The following is a 14,991-nucleotide window of genomic DNA, read 5'->3' as shown; positions in this document are numbered from 1 at the left end:
TCCCTGCTCTGTGAAGCATTTCCCTGGCTTTCTCAGCCTCTCTGCTGCTCTTATTCCACTGCATCCAGATTACATTGATTATCCAGTTACTTTCTTAAGAGATGCTTTCATGCTCATCTTTATATCCCCAAGGTCTGGCATATCACAATTGTTTAATTTATTAAGTGCTTAATAATGTCGGCTGTATGCATGAACTAAGCTGTCCACCAATTATTCCTCATTTGTTAGTCCAGTGTTTACATTTCATCCTGTGGTAATATATAATCCAAATTACAATCTAGTTGATTATAAAGATGGCATCTCAACTTAGTGGAGATGGGTTTTTCAGTAAATGTTGGGATAACTGGGAAGCCATCTGAATAACAAAGCTGGATTCATCTCTCAGATCACAGACCTCGAACGGATCAAAGATTTAAGAAAAACTAACAGTACTAGAAGAAAATTTGTAACCATGGGATAGGAAAGGCCTAACACTTTCAAATCCCAAAGCTATACCAGAAAAGCTTAGCCAAGTGCGATGGCTCACGCCTGTAATCCCAGCACTTTGGGAGGCCAAGGCGGGTGGATCACCTGAAGTCAGGAGTTCGAGACCAGCCTGACCAACATGGAGAAACCCCGTCTCTACTAAAAATACAAAATTAGCCAGGCATAGTGGTGCACACCTGTAATCCCAGCTACTCAGGAGGCTGAGGCAGGAGAATCGCTTGAACCCAGGAGGCGGAGGTTACGGTAAGCCGTGATCGCGCCATTGCACTCCAGCCTGGGCAACAAGAGTGAAACTCCGTCTCAAAAAAAAGAAAAGAACAGAAAAAAGAAAAGCTTGATAAATTTGATTACCTAAAAACTGGAAACTTCTGCAAAGGAAACAAACAGACCAACAAAATACCCCACTACGACCACCAACAAAGCCAACCTATAAACTAGGAAAATTGTAGAGCTGGAAATAATTATTAAAATGGGCCAAGGTATGAAGACAGCTTACAAAAAAAGAAATATAAATGGCTTTTAACACATAGGAAAATATGTTCAACTGTACTCAGAAGATAAATGTAAATTCAAACTACTTTAGATAATCATCTTTCACCAATCAGATTGGCAAAAATTCAAAAGTCTGAGTACACAATCTGTCAACAGGGCCACAGAGAAACAAGTTTGTGGAAGTCAAAAAGATGGCAAAACCCTGAGAACAGCAATCGGCAGACCCGTCACAGATACAAACGTATCTCCCCTGGCTCCAGCAATCCCCTGTCTGGGAATGTATCCTCCAGACATACCTGCGGCTAGATGAAATGCTGTATGTCCCTGTTAGTCACCGCAGCACTATGTTTGATGGCAAAGGACAGAAAACAATCCAAATGTCCGTCAGCATGGGACGAGTTAAATAAATTATGTTACATCTATGTAATGGAATACTACCAAGCTATAAGACAATAATGAGAGAGGTCTCTACGAATTGATCTGGAAATATCTCTCAGCTAGATAGTTAAGTGAAGGAAGGCACATAATTATTCTATAGTATGCAAAGTATAGCTTTTCCAACATGAAGTAAATAAATATTTTTGTTATTTAACTTGTTGAAAATTATTTGCTTAAAACAAACATACTGCGGAAGGATACATATAAAACTATCAAGTGGCTGCTTATTTGTGGAGAAGCAGGGAATGAGAGGATAGAAACAGAGAAGAGGGGAGATTTTTTCACTGTATACTTTTTATATTCTTCTACTTTGAGCTATATGAATGTATTCCCTATTGAAAACATTTTAATTCTGCATAAACTTTACATTCTAATTGTTCCTATACTTCATCTCAGCTTGAGAAAAGGCAAGTTATATAATGTGGAAATCATCTAGCTCCTACAGTTCAAAGATTTACTGAATACCTACTATGTGCCTAGGAAAATATATACTGTGTAGTGTCAGGAAGAAAACAAAATGTATGAGACAGTTTTTCACCATAGATACCTATAATATTGCTAGGGATGTAAGATGCAAATATACAGAGACAGACGGAGGGAAACATACACAGATGCACACTTACAAGATGGTGCATAACAGGGGCTAATTTGGCAATACAGCCAGAAAATGTCAAAGAAGTGAGCTCATCTCATCACGGCAGGATGTTCCAAGGGTGATGGGCCTGAAGCCTGAGTAGGCTTTGGGAAGCTAGACAGGCAAGGCAGCACACGACATAGCAACCCAACAGTCTGGATACCAAGGTAGTCTTAGCCTCAGGCCTCAGCTAACAGGCACAGCTCTAAACACTGTTAAACATTAATGATCCATCATTCTACAGATCACCAGGGGATGGAGGAGTAGGGTGAGAGCCAGGGTAGAAATCAGAGTTTTGGTTCACCTTGAAATACCGCAGACTGTAAAGATTCTCTGGATTTGACTTGGACATAATGAATTAGAATGCAGATAAAGATAGGAAATAACCATATGTTAGGTAATTGGAGAAATGTGTGGTCTAAGAACTATATATATCTTGATCAAAATGAGCTATAATAATCACCTACTTTCAGCTTCAATCTTTTCACTTGGAGAGTAGAGGGAGAAAGAGGATATTTCTTTAATAACAGTAAATTTGCCTAAGTATTAACAGTCCACTGAAATATATTTTGCCTGTCAGCGAGGCTTATTCCAGTCCAGGAAAAGGCAGATTTTTTTCCCTGGGCTTTGAAACCAGACACGTAAGTTTCACTCTTCATACACACACCTCCATCCCCACTCCTCCCCTACCAAACCCCTGTTCTTGCCATGTAATCTGGGGTGAGTTATTTAAGCTTTCTCATTAAGCATCAATTTCCTAATCTTTAAAAAGAGAAATAATAACATTGACCCTTAAACATCATCATGAAACTTAAATTAGATTATGCATATAAAATGCTTAGCACAGTGCCTGACATGCAGAAGCTGCATGGACAACGTTTGTTTCTTAATATCACTGAAAACTTGAACGATGAAAACCTTATGGATTTTTAAAATGTTAAGAAGTTGCTTAGCACAAAATCATAAGCAGTTGCTGAGTCGCTGACCTTCTTATTTTCTATAGGGTCAGACTGGTCAGAAGCCCAAAACGTAATTAAATAATTACAGGGTCAGCCATTAAATATCAAGATTGTAGGGAAAACACACACACACACACACACACACGTCTAATTCTGAGTAGAAATGAGGACTCATCAGAAATCAGAGAGGAAGACAGCTCTGGCAATAGACACCTTTGCCTGTAGCAGTATCACCATGAATGGCAATAAATCAAGAAATTCACCCAAGAGCAAAATTATTCCATGGTGAATGTCTAACCCCATGATCATTATTTAATGGTTGGCTGTCATCTGAATTTACAAGCAGTAAATCTTGAGTCAAAAACTCTTTAATTTTCCATTAACTGGGGATTCTCACAGTGTAATTCACATCCATGCCTCCTTTCAGGATAAACATGAACAAAAAAGTCTTACCCTTGGTAAATCCCACAGGTAACCAGTCATTACAAGGACAAGTGAGAAAGGCAGCAAATTGCAGCCACTATAAACGAGCAGGCTGTGTTTCCACAAGGCAGCCTGTCTACAATCTCCAGGTTTTGTTTCAAAATTATGCTTGCATGTCATAAAAGCCTATCTTCACTATTAATTTAAAATATTAACAGAGTCTGAGAAACAACATGGCAGGTTTTTGTTCCAAATATTTACTTCAATGGGGGTGACTAGAAACACCAAGTGTGCCATCTGTGGGAAATTCTGAGTCAAGAGCAAGTTTCTTCATCCTTTGCTTAGGAGAATTATCCCTCACACAGCCATTGGTGCTCATCTGGCTACTCCTTATGTCCCCTCGCTTTGTAAGCACCTGACTGATGATGGGGTGACAGCAAAAAAGAGTGTGGGAGCGGGTGAGACCAAGTGCTAATGCTCACAGCCTGTCCAGGCATCTGCACACAATCACACAGGCCTCTTGGTCTTTCCCTACATTCTCATTGAATGATTCCTAAATTTCCCAAGTTTGCGAAGAGAAGGCAAAACACACATACTCTTTGTATCTACTGGCCAAAACCGCCATTTAGGAAAGGAGAGCATTCTTGGAAAAGGAGAGGAATCATTAGAAAGAATCTGTCCAACCAAGGTAAACGGGCAACAAGCCTGGGAGATAGAAGCCAAGTGCGAGAAAGCTTAGAGCGAGAAGCACTGGACCATCTACAGGCCCAGTACCAATCCAGTACTATGGACAGTGTGGGGAGTAGTTAAGAGCACACCTTCTCAAGTCAACTGCCTGCGTTCAAATCTGGGCTCCACCACTTGCAAACTGTGTAACCTAGAAAATGTAGGTATCTTCCTTTCTAAAGTTTAATATTACCTACTTCATTGGGTTGTTGGAGAAAGATATGAGAAGAGACACATAAAGCATGTGTCATAAAGTATGCAATAAATACCATCATTAATAAATAAAATGAGGTCTTCAAGCCTCATTATAGGTGAATGGCTGTTAAGTGGTCCCTGACTGAACTATATGGCCATTTTGGTCCTTGGTATCTTAAGTAGTCACAGTCTTAAGGCTTCCTTAACTTTAAAAGATAGTCATCCTAATTACTAAAAAACCACTTGCTTCAGAGGAAAAAAATGCACTTAAAATATGATTTCACATTTTCAGAAACCCACCTGTTATAGAAAGCAAAGTTCCCTATAAATTAATCCAATCTACGTGGTTTACCAAAAAGAAATAATTAGTTTAAATAATGGAAAGTTTCCCTTAATACTTGCAATAAAGAAAGTTCCAAATAGAAAAGATCAGCTGGTCCTAAAAACCTCTTAAGACATGTATCAAAAGTTTGTAATTGCTGAACTAGCATTAAAAGGCGGCAAGGGAGGAAAGGGGGTATAAGATCTCAAATAGACATTTGAGACAACCACTTCTACTGTAGAAAATTTTTCTGATGTGAAAAATTTCTGAGCACCAACTAATTGTAACAACATCAAATGACATTTACTTTGAAACATATTTTCCTCACTTCCTTGAATTCCTTCATAGCAAGGAGGAAAAAAAGATACTATATTTCAGAAAAAAATAGCCCAAGGGAAACAGAAAAATCCAACAAGTCTGGAAATGTATTTTGAAGAACAAATTTAACCAACTAAAATCATTGGATTGTATTTCTTCTATTCCTCTAAAAAAATTGTGCCATATCTAAATATGTGAAAGCTAAGGATAAAAATCCTTTTCCTCTAAAAGCAAATATACTTCAAAATCAACAAAAAGAAACAGCATAACAATTTTTAAAATAGTATATTAAAATTAGTTGGAATTTCACTTTCCTGACAGTCAACATCTGAATAAAATGTGAACCGTTTCTTAAATGAATCTATTCCAGTATTTTGCTTAATAGCTTCATATTGACCTAATTTGCATTGCTTTGTTTTTGTTTTTTAGTTGTCTATTCTTTCAAGCTTAAACAGACCTAAAGTAGAATTAAAACTGGGAAATTTTCCAAGTTCATTTCCATGATTAGCTTTTCAAATTTGTTCTAGCTCTACTTTTCCAAATTCCTGTTTTCATCCAGAAATACAGTTTCAATATTAAGTAACCAGGCATAGAAAATTTCTTCCTCAAATTTCATCTTCAAATCTTTAATATATCTTAAACATTTTTTACTAACTTTATACCAATACCCTCTCAAATGGCAATATAAATGCATGCAAATATGTGTGCAAATGAAAAACTGTGGTTCTTCCAGAGACGACGTCTCCAGCCTGCTTCTAAACACTGTCCTGAATCTATGAGTATGCATGCAAATGCCAGATTTCTGAAAAACTGTCACAAGCAAATGCATATATTTCATCTCCTACAAATAGTGAGAAACAAAACTTGACATTTTTCGCTGTTCTCCCCCCCCATCATTTTCAACTCCTCCATCCCCTAATCATCTAACCCCCCTCCCTCCACCCTCCCCACCCCCTTGCCAATAAATCCTGCTGATTCTTCTTTAACAGTTAATTCAACTGCTCTAGAATCCCTAGTCAATCTCCAGGGCAAACTTGAAGGTCCCAACTCAGCTGAAAGCACTGTCCTTGTGCATTTGACCCCCTTCTCTCGCCACTTCCCACAGATCCACCCACTTCCCACAGATCCATCCGGAAGTGTCAAGTGTGATTTCAAAACCTTCCACCTTCTTCGCTTTGCATCCTCCATCCACACCATTTGCTTGGGGGCCTTGCAATTCCAAGTACCAAGACTCCTTTTGGATGCTTTATTCTGAAAACATGAAAGACTCTCTTTCTGCTGACGAAGCTCAATTCGCTGCATTTCTCATGCTTTGGAACTATGCAATTTTAGAGCTAGATGGAATCTCAGACATAATTCTAGTCTAGTCCTTTCCCTTTATAGATCTAAAGTCTACAGCTCCCAAAAGGTAAATGAATCATACAAAACTCGGACCCAAATTATAAATCTCATCCAAGACTCAACTCAGAAAACACCTGATTAGAGATTCAGCCCCTCCAGCTGGGCCTTCACAATTAAAGAAGGACCTCATCATCCAAAATAGTATCTAACACAGGGCAGACTTTAAAATAGTTGCTAGAAAGGAAGAAAGCTGACAACTGTTACACATTTTTATCTTTATTCTTACCCAAAACTTCAACTTAACCACTTATCATCATCAAAATAAACACACAACACTCCTTTGAAAGTAGGGCAATTGTGGGCTATATTCCTAGAATTACAGATCCCCAAAGAAAATAATTTTATTTTATATATATATAGTAACATAACACAGAGACCGTTAAATGCTGAATTGCCATTTTAATAGAGAAAAAATCTGAAAACAAGGAATAAAAAGAAATTTTCTTAATTAGGCTACAAACCAAAAAATTACAGTAACCATCATATTTAAATCATGTTTAATTTTTTAAAAATTAGCTTCATTCCTTTTAATATTAGAAACAAGAATTCCACTACCACTGTTTACTGGAAGCACTAGTCAACAAAATAGGACTAGAAAACAATCACTGTAGATGTGACTGTTTTATTTAAAAACAAAACAAAAAAAGTTTCACAATGTTGTCAGATATATGATGAATTTAGAAAACCCAACAGCATTCCTTCATATCAATGATAACCAATCAGAAAATAGAAAATATCATTCACAATAGCAATAAAAACTATGATGTACAAGTATTAACCAAATAGGGAGTATACGAGACCTTTACTTTATAGAGAAAAAAAAAATTAATCCATGAAAAGAAATCAATGCAGAATTGAGAAAATGGAAATACACATATCAGATAAATGGATGGGACAACTTAATGTTGTAAAGATGTCAGTTCTCCCCAATTTGCTTTATAATTATTGTAATAAAAATTCCAGCAGGATTTTTTGAGCAACTCAACAAATTTATTCTAATATGTAAACAGAAGAATAAAGTTTCATGAAAGGTCAAGTTAATTTTGAAAAGGAGAGCAAAAGGGAAGAACTCACCCAACCAGATACAAATATTAACAAAGCTACAATGGAAATACACACACACACAAACACATACATATATGTGCATATTACAGTCTAAATATTTGTGTCCCCTCCCCCGTAAAAAAGCTCATATATTGTGGCCAGGCGCGGTGGCTCAAGCCTGTAATCCTGGCACTTTGGGAGGCCGAGGCAGGTGGATCATGAGGTCAGGAGATCAAGACCATCCTGGCTACCACGGTGAAACCCCATCTCTACTAAAAATACAAAAAAATTAGCCGGGCGTGGTGGCGGGCGCCTGTAGTCCCAGCTACTTGGGAGGCTGAGACAGCAGAATGGTGTGAATCCAGGAGGCGGAGCTTGCAGTGAGCCGACATTGCGCCACTGCACTCCAGCCCGGGTGACAGAGCAAGACTGCATCCAAAAAAAAAACCTCATATATCATATATTGAAATCCTAACCCCAAAGTGATGCTATTAGGTGGTAGGGCCTTGGAAGGTGATGAGGACATGAGGATTCACTGCCTCACTTGAGGTAATTCACTCAGCTGTCTTCAACTGAGGTCCAAAAAAGTCACCACAACTTTCTATGAAACACCATAACTGGGAGCTGAGTTCGCATCTTGGAAAAAAATTACTTTTTAATATCAAAGGCCAACGTAGCATACTAATTCTCAGGTATTTAAACAATAAGCTCATTAGGGCTAAACCACATGGAGCTAAATACTTTTAATTGTTTATGTGGTTTTTTAATTAACTATTCCTAATAACAGGAGTAACATCTGATGGGCAGTATGTATATAGATGTAAAAACAAAATGTAGACTATGCCACGCATAGCACTTAATGTGCATTACTCAGGAGTCATCTGTCTCCACAGCTTACTGCTTCTCCTCGAGGATGGCCTTTCCCAGGCCAGAGACGGTGTCTAACCAGCCATGGTGTATTCTGTTGAATTTGATGCAGGGCCTCACCTTGCAAAAGCTATGAATGCGGTAAATAAAGAGCAATAAATCCCCCCAACCTCAACTTTTATCACTGGTTAAACCACTGCCTCTTCCCTGAAAACCTAATTTTAAAAATATCAACACTGGTTCATTACTGTCTCTTCTCCTTTTCCAAATAGGCAGAAGAGTCTAGAAAAGACATACATACCACCACACTTACCATACATAAACATGAAATGTCCAAAAAGCAACCTGGCACAACACCAACCAACTCGCATTATTCAGAGATTCAGCAAGTATTTAATAAACATCTACTATGTGCCAGGCACTGCTCTCAGGAACGAAGTACAACAATGAGCAAAACAAATACTCCTGTCCTCGTGGAAATGGCATCCTGGTGAGAGAAAGAGGTCCTCCCCACCCACCACCCCCTAAAAAGGTAAATAGGTAAAATATGAAGCAGGGATAGAAAAAAAGAAAAAAAACTTGAGGCGGCTTTCCAATTTTAAGACAGGTGGCCAGAGAAGGCTTCGTGAGAAGGTAACATTTGATTAAAGACATCAATGAAGTAAAGGAGTGAGTCAGGCCATCTGGGTAAGAGCATTCTACATAGAATCTCAACAGAGCACAAAAGCCCTGGGGTGAGAGTTCATTTGGCGTGTTTCAGCAAGATGGACAGAGTGGCAGAGGTGGAAGTGAGCAAAGCACAGAGCAATATACATAAGAGATGGGAGAGACTAGTTCCTGAATTAGAAATTACAGACAGCTGCCAGGCAAGCCAGATGCCTGGTACCACCTAAGGCTGATGCAGACACCGAGAATGACAAGCAAATTAGAAGAATGGGTTTCAATAAGCTTTCTCCTGAGGGTCATACTCAGGTATTAAATTGTTATTTGCACACAATTTACTTATGTCTACACGGAATGGATCATTTCGACTGGATAATTTTCATCGTAAAATTGTATTACTACTGCCCTGAAGATGGGCATTTCGTGATTTATTCTCTGCTCTATTTCTTCTCATGTCTCATTGTAATCGACTCGAAGATACTTTATGCCAGAAATGAATCACAGAACAAAAGGCAAGTGCGTGCTGAGGAATTCTATAAATGGTCACTCAGGAACATGGGGGCAAGGGCTCCTATTTTATGTTTAAACTTCTGTCTCCTACCAGTGGGTCAAATCAGCCATGGGATGAGAAGTCCAATGTCATTCCAAGAACATTTCAAGAAGCAAATTTGTTTTTTCTTGAAATCAATAACAAATCTCTGACAGAGCACTCCTGTCTACTAAGAGATCATTATCTCCTTCCCAAATGCTCAGGCACAAAAATGCCAAGCTCAAAAGGGCACGCCTACTTGTGTTTCAAAATGTTTCATGCTAAAAAAATTAAATCACGACATCATCAACATGCCCAAGCGGCGTGCAGACTCCTACAGGAGCTGTGGAATAAATCCCACTAATTACTATTCCGAGCTTGGTACTGCTGATGAAGTTAAGATAAAAATGCGAGTTTTGCTAATAACACAGGAAGTCTGGCTAGATAGCACCTTACTAACTCACCTATGGTGATAGCCACAGGAGGCTACCGAAACCTTATAACCCGTGGATCCATGAGGTAATTTTCCTAAAAACATTGTGTTTGGCCAGAATCTTAGAAGGTCTTGATATTTGGCTTCCTCTTTTCTCCTGTGCTTTTTATAAGTATGGAACACATACACAGGTGTCTTATATACATAGATTTAATCTCGTCCTAATTCTCAGTCAGGCACTTTTGCCAAAGCAGAAATAAACTGCAGGCTCACAGGCTTATGCTAACACTAAGCGAGGCCTTTTTTTTTTTTTTTTTTTTTTTGGAGATGGAGTTTCACTCTTGTTGCCCAGGCTGGAGTGCAATGGCGCAATCTCGGCTCACCACAACCTCTGCCTCCCGGGTTCAAGTGATTTTCCTGCCTCAGTCTCCTGTGTAGCTGGGATTACAGGCATGCACCACCACGCCCGGCTCATTTTGTATTTTTAGTAGAGACGGGGTTTCTCCATGTTGGTCAGGCTGATCTCAAATTCCTGACCTCAGGTGATCCACCTGCCTTGGCCTCCCAATGTGTTGGGATTACAGGTATGAGCCACCGCACCTGGCCTAGGCTTATTTTCAAAACACAAATACGTTTAGATCCTGTCTTGAACTTTTAAGAATCCTGAATCCAGACATAGGACCTGAGTAAACAGAGCCAACAAGATTCACTTACTTATTTTTATTTATTTATTTTTCTACTAATTTCTGAAGCACAAAGGAAAGCACCTGACTCACTCTCAGATCTCTCCATTTTTACCAACAATTTCAAGACAGGGAATCTTTAGCGGTATTTGTGGTTCAGGCACTAGGCTGCTGTCATTCCAGTCACTGAAATCTGCAGACCTGGGCCAGCGAATAAGAGCCTGAAGGACTGCCCATGGGCGCCAGGATTTCCACGCAGAAAGTGTGTGGATGGAGCCGTTAGAAGCAACCCAGGAGAGGCTTAGGCCATTTTAAATGAGAAGATATTTGTGTTGCCCCGTCTCAGGATTTCAGGTAGCAGAGTTAGAAAAGCTGTCGTAGATGCTTTCAATGTCCTCAATTTAACCAACGAATTGGATGTCCCACCACATTTCTTCCAAAACCTACTGACTGATGCATTTTAGTACTGACCGTGTAAGGCTCAAAGCCTTTCTCTAGTTATGCCTGCACACTCTGCCCCACCAGCTGAGCTGGGTATTTACAAACAGCCAACAGTATTTAGTCCCTACTCTATTTCTGCTGCTGTACTTACTATTTTAATTACACAATTTAAATAATAAAGCAACCAATAAAAGTATGAAAATAATTGTCTTTATGAAACTAAGATGTATGATTTGAAAAATATCAACAAAAGTGAGTTGCTAAAAACAGCCATTGAATTAGGTACAGGTATGACAACTAAAAAAGTAAAAACTATTTCTAAAACTCTAGAAGTGTTCTGTAATCAAGCTGCCCTATTCTTTAAACAAATCAAAACAGGAATTATAAGTAATACATAATAGATATGCTGTACACCAGGGAGATGATGCAGAAACTCTAGCAGCAAGCCCACGCTTGACGAATGGACCTTGGAACTTTATCTAAAGACTGGTGGGTAAAGATTCTAAGTTAAAACGACACACACACTTAAGGTCTGTAGACATAATGGTTGATGATTTTGCTGTTTTGATTAAAGAATGATGTCTCCGTATCACCTCAGCTAAGGCTTAGGACTTCTCTTGAAGTATCTCAGCCCTATAATCATAGAACCCTGGAGTGTCCCTAATGTGTGAGCTCTAAAAATGCAGTTTTCATCAATTCACCAGTGCAAATACTGGCTCAGCAAGAAGCTCCGGGGTCATTACAGAAGTGGCATGGCTAACAGGTGTCAATACCTGAGCAAGTTGGCTCTGTGTTAATACTCCGGGGACAGAGTGATCCCCACAGGAAATGCAAAAGAAAAGTTGCTGGGCTTTACATAACACACAAAAGCTCCTACTACGACTCCTACTATGGCTTCAGAGCCAGCACGTCACTGTCATAACAGACTTTAGAGCACATGAAGGAGAAAATTAAACTCTTATCGCTCCCTGCATGATAGTACATGAGACTTTTTTCTCATTTCTTCCTGTCCCCAGAGACTCTGCTACCTGCTGAAGAGTCCAAATTATTCATTTTTTAAGAGTTTCATCTTGTGTTAAAATCTAATTGGATTCCTACAGCTTTAACAGACTTAGTGGCTTTAAGTCTAACGGATCAACTGGCCTAATTCCATCAAAATTGATATGGGAAGAGCAAAAGAGAAGTGATGGGGTTGGGGACAAAAACATGACCTTCACCGACAGCCAGGCTGAGAATACGTTCCATAATAGAACGCTATCATTTTGGGATATTCCTAAAACTTTGATTTAGGTTTAGATACAGGAGGTGGCTATAAGCAGCAACAAAAAGGTGAAAAAAATGTGGAAATTACACATGCTGGACACATGTGTGTCCTGCCTTACACCCTCTCAATCCACATTTTAACTCCTGGCTGCTGAGCCAACTATTGGTACACAGACAGCATGAGGACTCGGCTGCGCTATTTACCTCCTACCTTCTGACCTGGGACTCTTCTACAGAAGCCTGTTTGGAAAGTCCACAGCCAACTGTTCAGCCAAGTACAAGTGCAAATCTAGGCGTGCAAGAGAGAGTTAACCCCACCCACCTCCCACCATGGGGCAGCCCTTGATCAATGGGAGATGGGAGCCAGGAGATAATAATCCCATTACCTGGGTCTGGGGTAGAGAATTCTGAAGCATATTCTATGTGGTTCCTACAAGGGTTGCCAGTGGGATTCAGCTTAAATTGCCCACAGCTGTAATCAGCACACTAGCACACCTCCCGGGTTTGTCTCTTTCCATATTTTGTTTCTCTTGATCTCCTTATTCTACTCTTCCGGGATCACATTCCTGCACCCAAACCTTCATCCCTGAGGCTCTGCCTTCTGGGAGAACCCATCTAAAACAATAAATACCCATTGTTTCAGAGTGCTAGACAGTGGCAAAATGGTATGTTTGCTTTAATCTGACACCTCTGATCATTGTTGGCCCTCCTTCCTTTCTTTCCTGCCCCAATTTATTCTAAAGGCTAAAGTTCCAGTTGGCATAACAGCAAAGTTCCTTTCCTCCTCGAGTCTATCAAGAGCTACGTTGAGGAATACAGAGATACATTTCCAGACAAAGGACCAATCTAGACACTGTAAATAGAGCACATCTGATCATAAGTTCATGATTGGGTATCTCCAAGACATATACACTGTGCTCAGGGAGTCACATGTGAACAGCTCCACAGTCACTGGTGGCCCTGGACCATGAGTTCTAAATCAAACACAGGCAGCAGCCATGAGTGCAGATGCTCTGAGCAGAGAGAGGGCAGATGAGGCAAGGGACAGGGACGCTAGGGTCTGGGGCTACATAACAAAGATCTGCTGTTGAGCAGAGCAGTACAAAGACGGTTTTTCCCCACGAGCAATTATAATAAGATGGCTGAGAGTCTAACATTTCACACCGTAGGGACAAGATGCTGAACCAGGATTCCTGTAACAAAGCACCAGTCAGGCAAAAGGAGACCCATGTATTATCTTTGGGATTGTGACTTAAATCATTATAATGCAGAGAATTGCTTAGCAGCAAGCAAAATGTGTTGGTTCCAACCGTGAACTGCCATGATCCAAGGAAGCTGGCTCAGCCTGTATAGTTTACGACCCAAAGAGTGAGGAATAAGATTAATGCCTTACAAAAAACAATTAAAAACAGACTCAAATACATATACCCAAATTTTTATAGCAGCCCTGTTCACAATAGTCAAAAGGCAGAAATAACTCAAATTTTCATCAACTGATAAATTGGTAAGTAAAATGTGACAAATCTATACAATGGAACAATATTCATCCATAAAAAGGAATGAAGTATTGATACATGCCACATTGCTGTTGAAACTCAAAAACATCACGATAAAGAATAAGATGTCAGACACAAAAAGTCACATATGATTCATTCACATGAAATAGTTAGCATAGTAAATCCATAGAAACAGAAAGCAGACTGGTTGTTGCCAAGGGCTCAGGGAAGAGAAATGGGGAGTAACTGCAAATGGCCACAGGGTTTTATTTTGTGATAGCAAAAATTGTTTTGGAACTACATAGAAGTGGTGGCTGTACAACATAATGAACGTACTAAACATCATTTAATTGTCCTCTTTAAAAATGGTTAATTTGGGCCAGGCACAGCGGCTCACGCCTATAATCCCACCACTGTGGGAGGCCGAGGCAGGAGGATCACTAGTGGCCAGGAGTTCAAGACCAGCCTGGGCAACATAGCAAGACCCCATCTGTACAAAAAAGATGTTTTTTAAAAAAATTAGCTAGTCGAGGTGGTGCACAACTGCAACCCCAGCTATTTGGGAGGCTGAGGCAGGAGGATCACTGGAGCCCAGGAGGTCGAAGCTGCAGTAAGCCGTGTTTGTGCCACTGCACTCCAACCTGGGTGACAGAGCAAGACCCTATCTCAATAAAATAAATAAAATGGTTAATTTTATGTCATATGATTTTCACATCAATTTTTTAAAAATGAAAATAAAAACGAACACCTTAAGGACCCAGGAACCCTCCACCAGCAATTCTAATGCTGTCTGCCTGCCTGCCTCCATTTTCTCCTGCTCACCCTGAAAGGGCTTCTCTTTATTCCACAAGGTATGTGGGACATACAGAACATTTTACAATAAAGCTGCTCTTATTTCTCCTTCATGTAGGCAGAACTGTATACCCAGGGCAACTGGATAAACACTGAGAGATACCAGAAGCAATGGCTCAAAATTACTTACTAAAGTAGGAAGTGAATCCACCAATAGAAGAGATTCCAAATTGTTAAAGTGGTTGTTTTAGAGAGATGAGACCAGGATCTTCTTTCCTCTATTTTCCACTTTTGAGATGGAGTCTCACTCTGTCGCCCAGGCTGGAGTGCAGTGGCCGGATCTCAGCTCACTGCAAGCTCCGCCTCCCGGGTTCATGCCATTCTCC

At 39.8% G+C, this 14,991-nt stretch overlaps 1 protein-coding gene across 2 annotated transcripts in view; it reads right to left on the bottom strand.

The window, feature by feature from the left end:
• The window catches only part of OSBPL10 (oxysterol binding protein-like 10), a 409,019-nt gene that overhangs the window by 191,287 nt on the left and 202,741 nt on the right, over nucleotides 1–14,991 (bottom strand). The gene's annotated exons all lie outside the window — the stretch shown is intronic.

The sequence above is a fragment of the Mandrillus leucophaeus genome, unplaced genomic scaffold, assembly GCF_000951045.1.
Source record: "Mandrillus leucophaeus isolate KB7577 unplaced genomic scaffold, Mleu.le_1.0 Scaffold107, whole genome shotgun sequence".
Classification (NCBI taxonomy): Eukaryota; Metazoa; Chordata; class Mammalia; order Primates; family Cercopithecidae; genus Mandrillus; species Mandrillus leucophaeus.
This window is presented reverse-complemented; position numbering and strand designations above follow the sequence as displayed.